The 18,430-nt window shown below is 54.5% G+C and overlaps 2 long non-coding RNA genes across 4 annotated transcripts in view; one reads left to right on the forward strand and one right to left on the reverse strand.

The window, feature by feature from the left end:
• The window catches only part of LOC145723227 (uncharacterized), an 80,414-nt gene that overhangs the window by 36,895 nt on the left and 25,089 nt on the right, over positions 1–18,430 (forward strand). The window lies entirely within an intron of this gene.
• The window catches only part of LOC145723298 (uncharacterized), an 8,978-nt gene continuing 3,358 nt past the window's right edge, over positions 12,811–18,430 (reverse strand). For all 3 annotated transcript variants that reach the window (XR_014148227.1, XR_014148228.1, XR_014148226.1), the window contains exons 2-3: positions 16,977–17,071; positions 12,811–13,023 (exon numbers count right to left, since the gene is read on the reverse strand). This is a non-coding gene — a long non-coding RNA (uncharacterized LOC145723298). The remainder of the gene's footprint in view (positions 13,024–16,976; positions 17,072–18,430) is intronic.

Genomic DNA, 18,430 nt, shown 5'->3' on the forward strand with positions numbered 1-18,430 from the left:
AGGTTCAGTGTATGTTCAGGGTCAGGGTTCAGTCTGTGTCCAAGATCAGGTTTCAGTATGTGTCCAGGGTCAAGGTTCAGTGTGTATCCAGAGTCAGGGCTCAGTTCTGTCCAGGGTCAGGGTTCAGTTTGTGTCCAGGGTCAAGGTTCAGTGTGTGTCCAGGGTCAGGGTTCAGTGTGTGTCCAGGCTCAGGGTTCAGTGTGTATCCCGGGTCAGGGTTCAGTGCGTATCCAGGGTCAAAGTTCAGTGTGTGTCCAGGGTCAAGGTTCAGTGTGTGTCTAGGCTCAGGGTTCAGTGTGTGTCCAGGTTCAAGGTTCAGTCTGGGTCCAGGGTCAGGGTACAGTGTGTGTCCAGGGTCAAATTCCATCTGTGTCCAGGGGCAGGGTTCAGTGTGTGGCCAGGGTCGGGGTTTAGTCTGTGTCCAGGCTCAGAGTTCAGTGTGGGTCCACATTCAGTGTTCAGTCTGTGTCCAGGGTCAGGGCTCAGTGTGTGTCCAGGATCAGGGTTCAGTGTGTGTCCAGGGTCAGGGTTCAGAGTGTGTCCACGCTCAGGGTTCAATGTGTGTCCAGGGTCTGGGTTCAGTGTGTGTCCAGGTTCAAGGTTCAGTCTGGGTCCAGGGTCAGGGTACAGTGTGTGTCCAGGGTCAAATTCCATCTGTGTCCAGGGGCAGGGTTCAGTGTGTGGCCAGGGTCGGGGTTTAGTCTGTGTCCAGGCTCAGAGTTCAGTGTGGGTCCACATTCAGTGTTCAGTCTGTGTCCAGGGTCGGGGCTCAGTGTGTGTCCAGGCTCAGAGTTCAATGTGTGTCCAGGGTCAGGGTTCAGAGTGTGTCCACGCTCAGGGTTCAATGTGTGTCCAGGGTCTGGGTTCAGAGTGTGTCCAGGCTCAGGGTTCAGTGTGTGTCTAGGTTCAAGGTTCAGTCTGGGTCCAGGGTCAGGGTACAGTGTGTGTCCAGGGTCAAATTCCGTCTGTGTCCAGGGGCAGAGTTCAGTGTGGGTCCACGTTCAGTGCTCAGTCTGTGTCCAGGGGCAGGGTTCAGTGTGTGTCCAGGCTCAGGGTTCAGTGTGTGGCCAGGGTCGGGGTTTAGTCTGTGTCCAGGATCAGGGTTCAGTGTGTGTCCAGGGTCAAGGTTCAGTGTGTGTCCCAAGTCAGGGTTCAGTGTGTGTCCAGGGTCAGGATTCAGAGTGTGTCCAGGCTCAGGGTTCAGTGAGTGTCCAGGGTCAGGGTTCAGTGTGTGTCCAGGATCAGGGTTCAGTGTGCGTCCAGGGTCAAGGTTCAGTGTGTGTCCACGGTTAAGGTTCAGTGTGTGTCCAGGCTCAGGGTTCAGTGTGTGTCCAGGGTCAGGGTTCAGTGTATGTTCAGGGTCAGGGTTCAGTCTGTGTCCAAGATCAGGTTTCAGTTTGTGTCCAGGGTCGAGGTTCAGTGTGTATCCAGAGTCAGGGCTCAGTTCTGTCCAGGGTCAGGGTTCAGTTTGTGTCCAGGGTCAAGGTTCAGTGTGTGTCCAGGGTCAGGGTTCAGTGTGTTCCCAGGCTCAGGGTTCAGTTTGTGTCCAGGCTCAGGGTTCAGTGTGTGTCCAGGCTCAGGGTTCAATGTGTGTCCAGCGTCAGGGTTCAGTGTGTGTCCAGGCTCAGGGTTCAGTTTGTGTCCAGGCTCAGGGTTCAATGTGTGTCCAGGGTCAGGATTCAGTGTGTGTCCAGGCTCAGGGTTCAGTTTGTGTCCAGGGTCAAGGTACAGTGTGTGTCCAGGGTCAAATTCCATCTGTGTCCAGGGACAGGGTTCAGTGTGTGTCCAGGGTCAGGATTTAGTCTGTGTCCAGGCTCAGAATTCAGTGTGGGTCCACATTCAGTGTTCAGTGTGTGTCCAGGGTCAAGGTTCAGTGTGTGTCTAGGGTTAGGGCTCAGTGTGTGTCCAGGCTCAGGGCTCAGTGTGTGTCCAGGTTCAGGGTCAGTGTGTGTCCAGGGTCAGGGTTCAGTGTGTGTCAAGGCTCAGGTTCAATGTGTGTCCAGGGTCAAGGTTCAGTGTGTATCCAGAGTCAGGGTTCAGTGTGTGTCCCGGGTCAAGTTTCAGTGTGTGTCCAGGGTCGGGGCTCAGTGTGTGTCCTGGGTTGGGGCTCAGTGTGTGTCCTGGGTCAAGGTTCAGTGTGTGTCCAGGGTCAGGGTACAGTGTGTGTCCAGGATCAGGGTTCAGTGTGTGTTCAGGGTCAGGGCTCAGTGTATGTCCAGGGTCAGGACTCAATGTGTGTCCAGGGTCGGGACTCCGTGTGTGATGAGGGTCAGGGTTCAATGTGTGTCCAGAGTCAAGGTTCAGTGTGTAGGGTCGTGGCTCAGTGTGTGTCCAGGGTCAGGGCTCAGTGTGTGTCCAGGATCATGGTTCAGTCTGTGTCCAGGCTCAGGGCTCAGTGTGTGTCCAGGGTCGGGGCTCAGTGTGTGTCCAGGCTCAGGGCCCAGTGTGTGTCCAGGGTCAAGGTTCAGTGTGTCCAGGGTCAGGGCTCAGTGTGTGTCCAGGGTGAAGGTTCAATGTGTGTTCAGGGTCAAGGTTCAGTGTGTGCCCAAGCTCAGGGTTCAGTGTGTGTCCAGGTCAGGTTCAGTGTGTGCAGGGTCAAGGTTCAGTGTGTATCCAGGCTCAGGGTTCAGTATGTGTCCAGGCTCAAGGTTCAGTCCTTGTCCAGGGTCAAAGTTCAGTGTGTGTCCAGGGTCAAATTCAGTCTGTGTCCAGGGTCAGGGTTCAGTGTGCGTCCATTTTCAGGGTTCAGTGTGTTTCCAGGGTGAAGGTTCAGTGTGTGTCCAGGGTCGGGGCTCAGTGTGTGTCCAGGGTCAGGGTTCAGTGTGTGTCCAGGATCAAGGTCAGTGTGTGTCCAGGGTCAGGGTTCAGTGTGTGTCTAGGGTGTAGGTTCAGTCTGTGTCCAGGGTCAGGGTTCAGTGTGTCCAGGGTCAGGGTTCAGTGTGTGTCCAGGGTCAGGACTCAGTCTGTGTCCAGGGTCAGGATTCAGTGTGTGTCCACGGTTAAGGTTCAGTGTGTGTCAAGGCTCAGGGTCCAATGTGTGTCCTGGGTCATAACTTAGTGTGTGATCAAAGTTTAGTTCAGTCTGTGTCCAGGGTGAGTACTCAGTCCATGACTGGGGACAGTTTCAGTCAGGAGTCTGATCCTTAATTTCCTCATTCCTTTCCTTGTTTGATAAGGCAGGGCGTGTGACCTGGCTCCCAGATTTCAGTGGGCAAATCCGGTATGAATGCTGGGCTCTAATGCCTCCAGTTGTTAATGCAGTGCTTGTCTTTCTCCCACAACCTCCTTGGGGTCCCACCTGTCACGGCGCACCATGCCATGGACATGCAGTCTCTGCCGCGCTCCTTGCCCCACTGATAACCTGCGTCCCGAGTAGCAGGACCACAAACTGCCTGCAGGAATTGGATGAGTCACCTGCCTTCCTTGAGGGCTCTCTTTGTTCTTCTGAACATCTGGGTAAACACCTCAAACTCAACGCTAAAAAATGCACACTCCTTGCAAGCCTGCTTCTTCCTGATATCACCACTATCATCCAAAGGTGCCCCGTGCCCAACTTGAATGGGCCATTATCCCAGAATCCCCACAAGGAATCAATCAATCCTCAAACCTCCCCATCCTGTGGACCACCTCCTCTGTCCAATCCTCTCCGCCACAGTCCTGAATATTTTCTTGCTCAGACTTAAACAGCCACCTCACGGGTTCTCCCGTACCCACCAGTGCCCTCTCCCACCATCCTGCAATCTCGAGGGTAGGCTTTCTTAAGTGTAGATGGAACTATGTCCCGCCCCTTAGGGCTTATTCTCCATGATGCTCAGGACTGAGGACTGACCCAAAATGGTGATTTGGGATTTGTTGACTTCAACCATCTGAGAGAGGTGGGCTCCCCCAGAGATGCAAAGTGAGAAGAAAGGGGAGAAGAGATACTTCCAGGGTGGGAGGGAAGATGCCCGCAAAGGAAGGGGAGGAGGAAAACCCAGAGCTAGCGTATCGTGGAGGCAGAGGGACGAGGAGGCATCAAGGCAGGTCCAGGCCACAGCCGACCATCCAAATGGTGCTGGCTGGGTTTGGCGATTCAGAGGTTGCTGATAGCTCAGTGAGAATCATTTTAATGGGGAGAAATCAATACAGAGGACAGAGAAGTGGGTCAGAATGAGGGAATACAGCAGTGAGTGTAGACAACTGTTTCAAGAAGATGGACTGGGGACAGGCAGAAGGGAGCCAAGGTCAAGGGAAGGTTTCATTTTGAGTAAGAGAGAGCAGACCCACCCTTTGTCCTGGATCCACGGACCACAACTGGCCTCCACCTCTGTGTGCCTGGCTCACATCCACTTGCCCTTGAAGACTCATGGTGGGGGAAGTAGGAGGGACTGACATAAAACAGATTGTCAAGTCCAGAGGAGAGAGGCCTAGGCCCAGAGAGAGGCCGATCAGCTCAAGGTCATCCATATGTCAGTGACAGGTCCAGAGTAGTGATCTTTGTCTCCTGCTCCTGCTCCCCTGCTTGTCCCCCACCTTCCTCTGGGCTGGCAGCCTTTGTTCCCGTGGCCCCAAGGAGAGGAGGGGCGGGAGGGAGCCGGAAGCGGGGGGCGGCCCCTTAGGGTTGTGGAGAAGAATATTTCTTCAGCCGTGGAGCCATCAAGGTGTAGCGCTGGGAAGCCGTGACAGTTTCTGATCCCAGACCTGGCCCCGCCTCACCAAGTGATCCCTGTCATGTCCCGTTGTGACAGAGGAGGCTAAACGAGCTGCCCCCGATGACCTTCCCACCGCATCCTTGGAGAGGTCAGAGGCGAGGGTCAGCAGCTGCTCTGGGCAGGGAGGGAGCTGGGAGCCGGGGTAGGGCCAAGGTGGCAGGCGTCAGGCATCGCTGCACCATGTTCTAGCCCTTCTGTCTGTGCAGAGGACATGGCTGTGAAATGTAAGTAAAACCCAAGGCTAATTTCCTCGGTCAGAAGGAGGAGGCACTGCAGCGTTTTCAAACCCTAATTAAACCCACTCAGGCGGTGTAACACCAAAATCAGTTCCAAGATCAATATTGCTATTCATTTAGAAGTGTAACGAGGTTAGAGAGGTGAGCAAAGGAAATAATTAACTCATTTGCAGCCTTTTTAAACAGAAACAGTCATTTTAATCTCCAGGGTAATTAGCTATGCTCTGTCCATCAATCATGACCACGGCCATTATTTTAAGTATTTGATTAATCAAGGAGGGTGGGGGGTTAAGCTACCCTCCCAGCCCCTGTTACTGGTCCCCTAAGTCAGGCATGACCCCTGACAGGCATGGGGAACACTTTTCAGAGGGGCGGTCTGGCCAGTGCTGAGAGTGGCCAGCAGGGCAGGGCCCACCAGGCAGGGGCCGCCAGGTGAGGCAGGTCGGGCAGATGAGGGAGCGGGTCCCTCTCTTGGCAGTCGGGTTCAAGAGGAGTAGCCGAACCCTGGGCTTGGAAGTGCTGGGGGCTGGGAGGCCCAGGTTCTGGTCCAGGCGCTGGCCCCGACTTGTTGCGTGACCCCTAACAAGTCCCTCCCACTTTCTGGGCCTCAGTGTCTGTCTGTCCTAAGATGGGGTGGCTGCCCATTGAATGAACCAGAAGCTCACAGGTTCTAAGTGCCCAGGGCGGCGGTGGGGGAGGGGGCCTCCGGCCACTGGAGGGCAGCAGAGCCCCAGGGACCCCGAGCCCCAGGGCTGGGCTGTCCAGACCTGGGCGGCGGCTGAGACAGCTGTATCCTTAGCAGCCTGGGTTCTGGCCGTTCCTAATGGAACACTCTGGTCCGGCAGACGTCTCCAAGGCTCACAGCACCCTGAAGAGACATCCCAGAGATTATTCTCTCCATTTGGCAGATGAGGAGCTGAGGCCTCCGAGAGGTTCTACCCAGGGCCACACAGTGAGTGCTGGGCCCTCACACCCCTTTCCCTAAGGCTCAGTCCTGAAACTCAGAGGGGCCGCGGTGGGGGGCGAGGAGGACAAAGATGATCTAGACGACACACTCCATCTCCTTCTAATAGCCCATACTTAGTCACCTTCGCCAGCCAAAACAGTCCTCAAAGACCACTGGCCTGTTGCCCTCATGTTACAGATGGGGGAAACTGAGGCTCAGAGAGAGGCAGGGGTGTTGCTATATTGATTATCTCACTCGGCATTTGTGAACAAACTTGAGGCACAGAATCCCCACCCTTGAGGATCTCATGGTGCACTGGGGAGAAAGACGTGTATACAGATGGCCTCCTGGGGTCCTTGCTGCCTGAGCAACCCCTTACCCCCAAGCCCTCAGAGCCCTGGATGTGCCACCTGGACCCCAGCTCCCCTCAAACCCTGTGCCTGCTGTGGCCCAGCCAAGCCCCCTGGCCTTTCCGGGTTGCCCCTCTGCTGATGAGCATAGTCGATACTCTCTGCCTGAGGGCCTGGGTACCTCGGGCTCCGGGACCCATGGGATGTCTTGGGAAGACTCTCAGGTAAGGCTCTCAGGGCACCCCAGGCCCAGAAAAGAGCGTAGACTCAGGAGCCAAGGGAATGTCTCCTCATCAGAGCTATGGGACGTAGTGAGCTTCCCAGAACTAGAGGCATGCGAGGAGAAGCCTTTCCAGGGCCGATGGTGCTGACGCTGCTATCGTGCCGGGGCCGTGAAGACCCTGCAGCCTGACCCTGGCGAGCTTAAGAAGGAAGGCAGCCAGGGCTCAGCCCCTATCTCCGCCGTTGTCCTTTTCATCCCCACTTGCTTCGCCCCCAACCCCGGACTCCTGCCCTCCCGGAGGTTCCACCTTTCTCAGCTGGGCCCTAGAGAGGCAGGGCAGTACTGGCGAGGGGTTCTCGGGTACATCATCCACCCACAGGGCAATCCCGGGGCCCAGCGCAGCCAGTTCAGAGTGACACAAACAGGACGCCCCAGGCCTCCCACCTGCCTCCCACTCCTCAGCTCACACTTGGGGCTGACCTCCAGAACCGGGTCCCTGCACCACCTCCAGGCTCTGCCGCCGTGGCCTGTATAACCTACGGTCCAGCTGCACCAAACTCGCCCAGCCTATTCGTGCTCTTCTCTCCTCTCTGTCTATTCACTGGGATTCGGCTCAGAGCTCACCTCCTACGGTAAGACTTCCCTGACTGCCCAGGCCGCATCAGGTGCCTCTGCTGGGCTCCCCAGCCCCCATGCTGGCCTGTCTGTTAGCTCTCTTACCCGACTGAGTGGAAGTAAGAGGAAGGAGGACAAAGATGTCCAGCCCTTGGCAGGGTCTCCACAGGTGAGGGAAGGGGGTGGCAGGGAGGAAGGATAGGAATGAGGAAGCAGAAGGAGGAAGAGGAAAAGGGGGGGAGGGAGGAGGACCAGGATGTGTCCGGGAGCTCTGTTGCTAGGGGCAACAGCAGTGCTTTCTGAGAAGGGGCCAGATGCTGAGGAGGGCGGCTGGAAGAGGGGAGCTGGGGTCCAGGTGGCACATCCAGGGCTCTGAGGGCTTGGGGGTAGGGGTTGCCCAGGCAGCGAGGACCCCAGGAGGCCATGGTGGGAGTTCCTCAGTGGCTGCTCTGACCGTGGGCCTGAAGGCAGGCGGTGGAGTGGCAGCAGGGGGTGGGGAGAGCCGGGCCTGCCACATTTGTAAGCTCCCCACAGTCGCTCTTGCTCTCTGGGCTACAATTTGTCTGGGACTCCAGAGTTCAAGCAGTTGTGGAGGCTGGTGCTGGAGCAGGGCTGGGGAGGAATGCTTAATCCGCAGCTGGCAGCCTTGCCCAGAACCCCTGGGGCACGCCAGGGCACCAGCCTGCCCCCTCCTCTCCTCCCCACGTCTAGGAAGGGAACAACATGCACTTGCAGAAAAAGCACAAGCCGAAGGCTCCAGACCTGTGAGACTTGGGACACTCCCAGCTCCTCCGGGCTTCATTTTCTGTGTCTTTAAAATAAGGCAAATAACCTTGCCCTTGAATGTGTTTATCAACCGTTAGGGCTACATGCATGTGAGCATCCTTTGTTAACATAATAAGAAATAGGGGCGCTTGGCTGGCTCAGTCAGTGGAGCATGGGACTCTTAACCTCAGGTTTGTGAATTTGAGTCCCACATTGGGTGTAGAGATTACTTAAAAAATCAAAATCTTAAAACATTTTTTTTAAAAACATGAGAAATAACAGAGGGAAAAAACTGATAAAAGGGAGTCGTATTTTACCTTGCATATACTACGTGCCAGGGAAGAATCTGTACTCCCATTTTCCAGACCAACAAACTGAGGCTCAGGGAGAGCTGGTTAGTGAAAGCACTGGGAGTTAACATAAATCTGTAAGACTCCAAAGCTCTCTATACCTCTTGGTGCTGCTCCCACCAGGAGCTCCCGGATGTTGCCCTTGAGGAAACCTCCCATGCCAGAATTATCTCTGACGTTCACAGCTCTGCTCCAAACAACCCGCCTTCGCCACTTTCATAGCATGAGCGTCTGCTCAGCCCACCCAATTTCCTCTGCCTGACCTGCATGCAGGGTAAAGCTCACCCCTCCCTGGGGCATTTGGGGCCCTATCCCCATCCAGTCCAGTCATCTCCCTGTCCCTGCCATATGCCCACAGCCTGATCTGTTTTCTTCCTGCCTCTTCTGGATACCACTATTTTTGCATAACAAACCATCCCAAAATGTAGTAGCATTAAACAATGACCATGTTATTAGGCTCATGGATTCTGTAGGTCAGGCATTTATGCAAGGCGCAGAAGGGACAGCTTGTATGTGCTCTGTGATGTCTGGGGCCTCAAAGGCTGGAGGTGACTTGACATTTGGGGTCTGGAATCATTGGGGGCTCATCCACTCACCTGTCTAAGGATTGATGCTGACACTAAGCTGGGAGCTAGGTGGGGCTGTTGACAGGAACACCTACACGGAGCCCTTTTACAAGGCCTGGGCTTCTTCATAGCACGGTGGCCTCCATCCTCGTAGGACTTCTGACACGGTGGCTCAGGGCTCCAAGAATGAGTGTCCCAGCAGACACAGTGGAAGCTGCGTTGCAATTTTATGACCCAACCACAGAAATCCCAGAGTGTCGATTCTGCTGTTCTCTACTGGGCCGAGCAGTCACGAGCCTGCTCAGATGCACGAGGAGGGACGCAGAGCCGGGACTCCAGAAGCAGGTGGCAAGGTCACACTGGAGAAGTGCCCGGGGGGTGGGGGAGATTGTTGTGGCCGTCTTTGGAAACTACAAGCTGTCCCGTGGCCTCTTCATCATTGCTGCCATGAATTCCCTTCCTCTTTAAGCCCTTGGTGCCCAGCTACTGTCTCCTCCAGGAACCTGCCTAGATAGAGAGCCATAGCTCCCACACCCTGAGGGACAGAACCGCAGCTACATGTGTGCTTCCAAAGGGACATCTGGTCTCCCTCGCTCTTCTCTGGCACTCTGGCTCCTTCTCTTCCTTGGCCACTAAAACTCACCCAAGCTTCCCAGGGCTCCAATATTGTCTTACGGGGGACTCTCCTGGGAGAATCCTTGCAGGACTTGCACCTCGCTTTGCTGATGACCACCCTATCAGTATTTCCAGCTCTGCCTCTCCCCAGAAGACCAGGTGCCCTCACCTACCTGCCAGGCGTGGGGGTTTCCGCCTCCCTGACACTCCGCACAGGCCCAAGTAAGCTCCTCCCCCAGGTTCTCTCTCTTCTCCAGAAAGGGCAGCCCCAGCCCACCTGTCACTCAAGCCAGAAGGCCTTCCCCTGAGACTGCCACCAATCCAACTCCAGGTCCCCTCAGCCTGGCTCCCAGGTCAGCCCCTCTTCCCCACTTCTGCTCTTGTCCGGCTGCTGGCAACTGCTCATGGGTTCCTGGCCTTCAGGCTTTCCCCCTACCCAGTCCAGTCCCCAAGCAAGCTCTTCCAACCAGGAAAGCTGACCTGGCTCCTCCCTGCTGAAAACCCTTCGAAGGCTTCCCAAACGTTCAGGACAAAACCCTAGCTCCTTGCCAACACATGCAGCCCTCAGCTCCCACTTGAGTTCTTTCTCCTCTCCAGCTTGGGTTCCCCTTCCTCCTCACACCTGTGCTCAGGGCTCCTGGACACACTGTGTCTTACTTCTAGGCCTGGAACTGGAGCACCTCTCCACCTCCCTCACCTGGGGAGGGTCTGTTCATCCTCATAGTGCTGTCCCATAGAACTTTCTGTGATGATGGAAATGTCCTATCTCTGTACTATCCAATATGGTAGTCACTTGAAATGTGGCCAGTGCTACTGAGGAAGCATTTTAAAATTTTACTTACTTTAAATTAATTAAATATAAATAGCCCCATGTGGCTAGTGCTTATCATATTGGATAGTGCAACTCCAAGATGCCATCTCTTCCAGGAAGCCCTCCTGACTTCCCCAGCCTGGGCTAGATGCCCAGCTGTTGTGTTCCCATAGTATTCTGTTCTCTATCTCTCCACCTGGCCTGTGAGTTCCTTGAGTGACTGCATCTTATTTGTCATAGTATTCCCAGATCCTGGTTCTTAGTGTATACTCAATAACTGTTCAGAGTAAGTGAAATCTCTGGATCCAGATTCAGGCACAGGGTAAGCCTTATGTAAAGACCAAATCCAAAATGTCTCTGCCGTGGATCTGAGCAGGTGAATGTGTGTGTGTGTGTGTGTATACCATGAGTTCACATGCAGGTGTGTGTGCAGACCCACCTGACCTTGGCAGGACCTGGGCAGGCTCCCACCCAGCTGGGGATAGTTATCTCACACACAGATGTTGGTGTCCTTGGCTGGAGAGGAAGTGTGCTTCTGAATTGGCCTTTGTGAAAATCAAACCCTGTTTTCATTCTTATTTCTAAGATGATTCATCTGCATTGCAGATGAATCTTCAGGGAGTTTAAAAAGAAAAGCTTCCAGTTTTCTGTGTGGGACCACCTGCACTCTCAGCTCCAGACTCTATAAACAAGCCCTTGCAGGCACAAGGGAATTTGCTATTTAAATGATCCTTCACCTCCTAGGTCCAAGATGCATTTCTTGGTTTATGAGGGTCTTATGAAAGTTTTGATATTATTGGGATTTCTGCAGATGGGGCCTCAGCCTTCTGTTTCTTCCCCGCCCCTCTCCCCTCTCCCCTCTCCCCACCCTCCCTCTAGAACGCGGCCCGTGCCTCCCCCTCTGGCAGGGAGGGGCTCTTCCTCCCCAGCTGTGCACAGTCCAGCTCTGGGGCTAAGGAGAGGAAGCAGGCATGGCTCCAGCTCCCTGGAGCCCCCTGGCAAGAGAGAGCGTTAGCCGTCCTCCTGGCCCGCCTGCAATTCCCTACAGTGTCCTTACAGGGCAGAACTTTAGAATTCTGGCCCTAGATAGTTCTCAGAGGCCTGATCCACCTTCCCACGGCACAGATAGAGAGAGTGAGGCCTGGGCAATGGATTGAACTCCGCCTCGAGGCCCCCATCCTCAGTCTGGGATTCTGGGCACCACATGCCCCCCTTCTCTCTACGTGGGCTGCCCCGCGGCGACTCCTGCCTCTCTCCTGGGCACAGGCCGGTGACAAACTGCCTCAGCTACGGCCATGTTCCCCAAGGAGGACCCGTGTTTAAGCAGTAGTGGGAGACTTCACCCCTTCACAGGGCAGTAAACAATTCCCCAACAGGGAATGCAGTCCTTGCCAAGCCAGGCAGCAGGTGCCTCAACTACTGCCATTGTGTTCTGAGTCTTAACATGGCATTGAAAGGGTGCGTCAAGATCTTGCAGCCTGCCACGGGACCCCCCGGAGGAGTGAGAGGTAGCCACAACAGCAGATAAGTACATGACTCAGCCGGAACCTTCCAGAAAACTGAAGCGCAGCGGGGAGGTTGAGAGGGCAGGGACTAACTGTGAGCAGAGCCCTGAACCAGGAACCAGGACAGCTGGCTCCAGATCCCAGCCTGCCAGTCACTGTCTGTGGCCACACTCCATGACACTATGTCCCTGTTTGCCTTGGGGTGGCAAGGGGGCCGGGCTGCCAGTGCACTACACAAGATGTGAAGGAGGCCCAGAGCCCTCTTCTTCCCGAAGTGGCCCCTGCACTGTCCCTGAGGGCTCCAGCGGCCACAAGGAGGTCCTCTTGCCCCAGGCCGAACTTCCAGGTTTGTCCCCACATTAGCCCTGTCTGCTTGGCCCTACATGAGGGCTCCTGGGAACTGGAATCAGAATGCTTGTGGAAGTGGAAGGCAGTCTCAGAAGAAGGGGCCAGTGTCTTCGTTTGTTTTAATAATGAGAGTGTTGGGCAAAGCCTCTCCAGGCTACAGACGTCAGGAGTGGCCTGCTGGCACCCAGACTCGGTCTCTCTCTCACAGCACACGGCACACACCACACTCTCGTCCTTCCCACACACCTCTCACAGGCACTCTCATGCATCCACATCCTCACATCCACACCCCAGATACACACCTCACACATGCTCTCTCACACACACACACACGCGCACACGCGCCTTCACACACACTCATATATTCACACACACCCTCACGTGCGCACGCATGCTCATCACACACATACACACGTATACACCCTCACACACACCCTCACACACATTCTCGCACATCCGTCATAAACGCACCCCCTGACACACGTCTTCACACACCCTCATATAGCACACACACCCTCGTCACGTGTACACACCACACACACACATACCTCACACCATACACACACACACACACCACAGTGTGCCACTATAAAAGGGTTCTATGACAAGCAAGCTTGGGAGCTATAGCCTGTAACATCCCTGGCTTGACAGTTCCCCAAACTGGTTAGCCTTTATAGGCTCTGGGAAATCCTGCAAGAAAGACTCTGTTTAACTTGGTATTTCTCAAGCTTATTTGACGGTGTTCTTTTTCTGGGTAACACCTTTGAATCAATTAAGAATACATTTGCCTGCTGGTACCAGAGACCCAATTTTAATGACCTAAACAGATTAGTTGTGTCGAATACTCTTCCATATCTGGAGGTCGGTGGCCCAGGGTTGGTGTGATGGCTCCACCATGTCCTCAGTATCCCAGGCTCCTTCTCTCTCTGCTGGCTTCATCCTCAGCCCTGCTTTCCGCAGGGTCACCTCGTGGTCCAAGATGGCTGCTGAGCTCCACTGTGTCTGCATTCCAGGCAGGAAAAAAGGTGGGGACACATGCATGCTCCTTGTCTCCCTATGACAGAACTTTCCCAGGGCTTCCACACAATGATTCAGATCTCATTGTCACTCCTGGCTGCAAGGGAAGCTGGGACATGTAGCGGTATTTTGGGAGGACACATTGCCCCCAGAACAGAGTATGTGTTCTGTTACCATAGAGAGAGGTGGAAATGAGTAGTGGGTTGACAAGTGTGGTCTTGGTCACTGCTTCTTGGTGTTACTGTGTTCTAGGGACTGGTTGGAGTCAGGAAGAGCCATGCCCAACCCCTACTTCCTGTCTATGTTTACTGGCTGTGGGACCTTGGATAAGCTTCCTTACCTCTCTCAGCCTATATTCTGGTCTTTAAAATAGAGGTTCTCATGCGGACCAAAGGAGACAATGTGCAGGCGTTTTATAAACTATGAAATGCTACAGAAGTTTTCATTTATTCCTCAAAATAGCCTTGTGAGGCAGACGAGCCATACTCCCCTCCCCATTTCACAGAAGAAACTGAAGCTCAGAGATGTGAATTGACTTCTATAATGATGCAGTCTTAGCCTGGTCTTTGTTCACGGACGGAACCTTGACACCGGCCTGAGTCTCAACCCTGACCTTGCTTATAGACTGAGACCTGATCCTAGCCTTTGTTCAAGTTCTGATCTTAGACTGAACCTTAATGCTGGTTATAGACTGAGCCTTAATCCCCACCTAAGTCTAAGCCCTGATCTTCACCTCTGAACCCTAATCAATAGAGGGGCCCTCTTGAACCATCCCGTAGTCCCCAAAGATGTGCACTGGGCTCCATAGGGGGGAGTAGGGATGAGGCTGATCCCCAAGCCCAGAGCTCTAACATCCCAGCAGACTGGGCTTTCTCCCCTGTCTGTCATGTCGTGGCTCATCCAGATCTTGCAAATTAGGGCAGAGAACAAACCAAGCCTGTGGGCCATGGTGGGAAGAAGAGAACGGGTGTCCAGAGAAATAGGAGAAGCACAGAGCCAGCTTCCCCCTAGTAATTTCCCCAGCCCAGACAGCTGTAATGGGGAAGGTATTGAAATTTAAATCAGAGCCCGGCCTAACCTCTTTGCCTGCCTGCCTCCCGCTACCACTGCTTCCTGCAATCTCAGGCTGGCTATCTCCTCCTGGGGAGAACGACAGACCGACTCAGGGAAAGTGATAAATTTTCAATTTTATTTTAAAATATACCAGATGGGAGATTTTATTGGAGCCATAAATATGTCAAGAGCAATGTTGGTGTGTGATGGGCGATGGCCCCTCCTTGGGGCCTCTCTCCCTATTTAGAAATTCCATCAGATTCTTAATAAGAGGCTCCAGTTGGACTGCAGCAAAATAGTCTCTATATTAAAGCAATTGAATTTCCATTTGCCAGACATCTTGTGCTTTAAGCTTCCAGGTTCCAGGGGTGTGGGGTTGCTAAGCCGATTCTAAATGAACCTAAACTAATAACTCTGCACAGCACGCTGGGGGCTGTGAAAGAGGGGGTGGGGAGGGCTGGGGGAGGGCAGGGGAGGGAGCAGGCGACAGCAATCACAGACAGAGAGGGGAAGGGCGGGCGGGACCACCCTTACCTCTCCTGCTCCAGGGCCAGCCTGGGGTGAAAATCCCCCAAACAACTGAAGAGCCAGCTCCCTCCATTCACAAAGGGGAAACTGAGGCCCCGGAAGAGGGGTGATGCGGCTGAACACTGGCCCCTCTTCTCCTACAATTGCTCTCTTTGCTGTCTTGATTGATTTGATATTATGCTGGCCTTTGTGGGAGGCCAGCTGCTGTCACCTGGGGTTTGTTGAGGGTGGGGCTGGAAGGAAGGCTGGTCCTTGCCCCCAAGACTCTCCCCGGAACAGGGACTCTCACCTTTGAAAGGCTGTGCTCCTGCATGGGTATTTTCATTTGCTCTTGCCCGTGCCATCCCCCTTGCCCCCAGCAGGCCTCACCTCTGTCAAGTCGTTCCTTGCTCCCGCAGAGACCATAGCCTTTCACTCAGCCTCAAGCACCTGGCTCAGATCATAGACTCAAGGACATTAGAGGTCAGAGGATCCAAAGCTGGGGAAACTGAGGCCCAGAGAGGGCACAGGAAGTACAATTCTGCTAGAACCGTCTAGGGTGATGCTTACCCACAACCTATCTACTCACCCCAACTTGAGCCAGGTCTAGGGGACACCTGCCCAGCTTGACACAGGCCCAGACAATGCCCTGGTGGTGAGGGATGGAGCACGCCCTGACACACATGTCTTTACACCCAGAGTGCAGTGACCTGCCTAAGGTCATACAGCGAAGATACAGCAGGGGTGAGGCTCTGACCTATGTCTTCCAAGGCTCCATTCCTAGTCCCTAAACAAATAAATGTTACCCTGACTCTTCTTTGAGATGTACTGCAATCAATTCATTCGTCCATTCATTTAATCCACAGATATTTGTTGAGCACCTACACTGTTTTTAGGCACTGTTCTAAGTGCTAGGGGGAGGGAGGGCAGGATTTGATGTTGAACAAAACAAAATTCCCTGTCCTCCGAGAGCTCATATTCTAATGGAGGAGAAAGAGAAAACAACATTAAAAAGTCAATGACAAAGTTCCAGAGGTAATAAATCTGTGGAGTGGGACAGAGCAGGGTCAGGAGGATGGCAGTCTGAAGTTGAGTGGTCAGGGCAGGCCGTGGTGAGAAAGTACAAATCAAGAGCAGAGACTCAGGGAGCTGAAGAAGTCAGCCAACCATGTGGACCCTGGGGAAGGAGCATAGTATTGAAGTGTTGCCAGTGCAAAGGCCCTGAGGTCACAGTGGACCTGGTGTGCTTGAGTACAGCAGGGAGGCTGCTGTAGAGCAGAGCGAGCCAGGGAAGAGTGGGAGGTGATGAGGTGGGAAAGGTGATGGAGAGAGAGGAACTCATCATGTAGACCATGGCATTAAATTTGTCACGGGAAGGCAGACCTTTATGGGTTAATCTGAAGATCCCACAAATGACGAAGTTGTGGGGTCATCCCAGCCGCATGTGAGAGCCACTTGGGACCAGAGTGGGAGTGAGGACATCTAGCAAAATCAGCTAGATTCCCCTGGGGAATCCCTTCCCTTGCTGCCTCTTCCTCCTGCTCTGCTTGAGATGTGTCCCCAGGGAAGCCAGGGCAGGTTGGGGTGACAGAGGAAAGTCAGGGCCTCTTTGTGGAGCCTTTCCGGCCCAGGCAAGGCTGTCTGCAAGTCTGAGGGCCTTGCAGCTGCCAGGACCTACAAGAGCACTAAAAACCATGGGCAGGCAGACAGAAGGATCTGGAGGCCCATTGAATCCCACTATGGAAACCTGTCGCTAGGTTTGTTTGGGATTTAATAAAGGGCCTGAAGCCCAGCTGCGGCGCCTTACCCACTTTCCATGCCACCCCCTCACCACCACCTTCTGCTTGTCTGACCTATCTAACCCACCAGCTCCCGGGCACCTGGCCTGAGTAAATGCGGGCCCAGGAGGGAGGCCTTATTTGTGGCCACAGGGCAACTCAAGGTCAAAGCCTCACAGTTCTGAGGCCCAGCTCGGGCTACCCTGGTACTCCGCGGACAGAAGCAGCTTTCTGTGTCCATCACTGTGGGGCTAGCCACAGCCTAGAAGGGACTGCTCCCTGCAGCCCCAGCGAGGCACTGTGAGCAGAGCACAAGCCCTGCAGGGGAGGCTGAAGCCAGTGAGGTCTGGGCTTGAGTGTCTCCTCCTCTGCTTACTAGCTGTGTGACCCTGGAGAAGTGTCTTGACATTCCTGAGCACACACACACACCCCATTCTTTTATTTGTAACTTGAGCATGATGAGACTTCTCTCTTGGCATTGCTGTGAGGATGTCAGGGAAAGCCTTGTTCCCTCCCAGGGAGAAGCCCAGCCAGCGCCGGATGCTGCAGGGGCCTCTGGAGCCAGAATCTCTGGGTTCCCACCCTAGCCCTGCCACTTACCAGCTGTGTGGCTGTGGGTAAGTTACTTGACCTCTCTGTGCCTCATTTTTCCAGCTGCAACATGGGATTAGTAACAGCCCTCCTTCATAGGGTTGCTATGAAGATGAAAAGAGTTCATTTACTGAAAGCATTTAGGCTACTGCCTGGTGCAGACTGTTAACCCCAACCACAGCGTAACTCCAGGGGGCGCCCCATACTGCACCCCCCCCCCCAACTGTTTTGTTCTCCTCCCACTGCCCTCCCTGGAGAGGGGGTGGATGGCTGGGGCGGGGAGATGGGGTTGCAGCCGGACAGCCCCCGGGACTGGGTCCCCAGGGCAGACCCTGGCAGGCCCGTCCCTGAATTGAGACTGCCCCAGCAGCCATCGATCGCAGAGCCGTGGAGGTGGTGAACCAGACGGCGCTTTTAACAGCTTTTTAATGTGATGGAGCTCACTGGGCTTGGAAAGCAGAGGCACGCCAGGAGAGGCCCGGGAAGCTTTCAAGGTCAGCCGGCGTCAGCCTGACCTTGAAGCCCGTCCCCTCCTGGGGAACAACCCAGCTCGGTGCCAGGAGCGCAAGCCCAGGGGTTTCTGGGACTGGGACCTGGGAGTTGCTCTGTTGTCAAGGAGGCCCTGGGGGCCCGAGCTGAGGACAAGTGCTTAGAAAAATAGCCATGAGGGTTAAATGGATTAAAGAGGCAGGTGGCCAGGACTAGGAGCAAAGCCCAGCCAGGGACAGGAGCAGGGGAGACCTTCCTCCCCAGTGCTGTGTTGGTTTCCTCTTCCTCCAGGAGCAGAGAGGCTGGGAAGAGAAACGACTTCCCCTTCATCTCCCCTCCTTCTCACAGGCCCCTCAGCAGGACAGCGCCGCTTCCTTTGTCCTACAGATTAATAAAACTTAGGGTCGGCTCCCTGAGAGATGGCTCAATTATCAGCTCCCCTCACAGAGAGCCGGGCCAGCCTGGCAGCAGGAATTCGGCCCTGTGATGTGGAGCCACCACCAGGGCCCGCCCCCCTCCCCCCCCCAGCACAGCACCTCAACACTCCCTAGAGCGGGCGAGAATTCTCCAGGGCAGGCTTGGCACTGTCACCGCGCTCCCTGGGGCCCGAAGGAGGCCTGTCAAGGCCAGACCTCAGCCTCTCCCCAGCTGGGCTCTCTTTTTTTTTTTTTTTTTTTATATATATATATTTTTTTATTCTTATGTTAATCCCCATACATTACATCATTAGTTCTAGATGAAGTGTTCCATGATTCATTGTTTGTGCATAACACCCAGTGCTCCATGCAGAATGTGCCCTCCTCAATACCCACCACCAGGCCAACCCATCCTCCCACCCCCCTCCCCTCTAGAACCTCCAGCCTCTTTTTCAGAGTCCATCGTCTCTCATGGTTCGTCCACCCCTCCGATTTCCCCCGCTTCATTCTTCCCCTCCCGCTACCTTCTTCTTCTTCTTTTTTTTTTTTCTTAACATG

The sequence above is a fragment of the Leptonychotes weddellii genome, chromosome 9 (assembly GCF_054177405.1).
Source record: "Leptonychotes weddellii isolate Sample4059 chromosome 9, ASM5417740v2, whole genome shotgun sequence".
Lineage (NCBI taxonomy): Eukaryota > Metazoa > Chordata > Mammalia > Carnivora > Phocidae > Leptonychotes > Leptonychotes weddellii.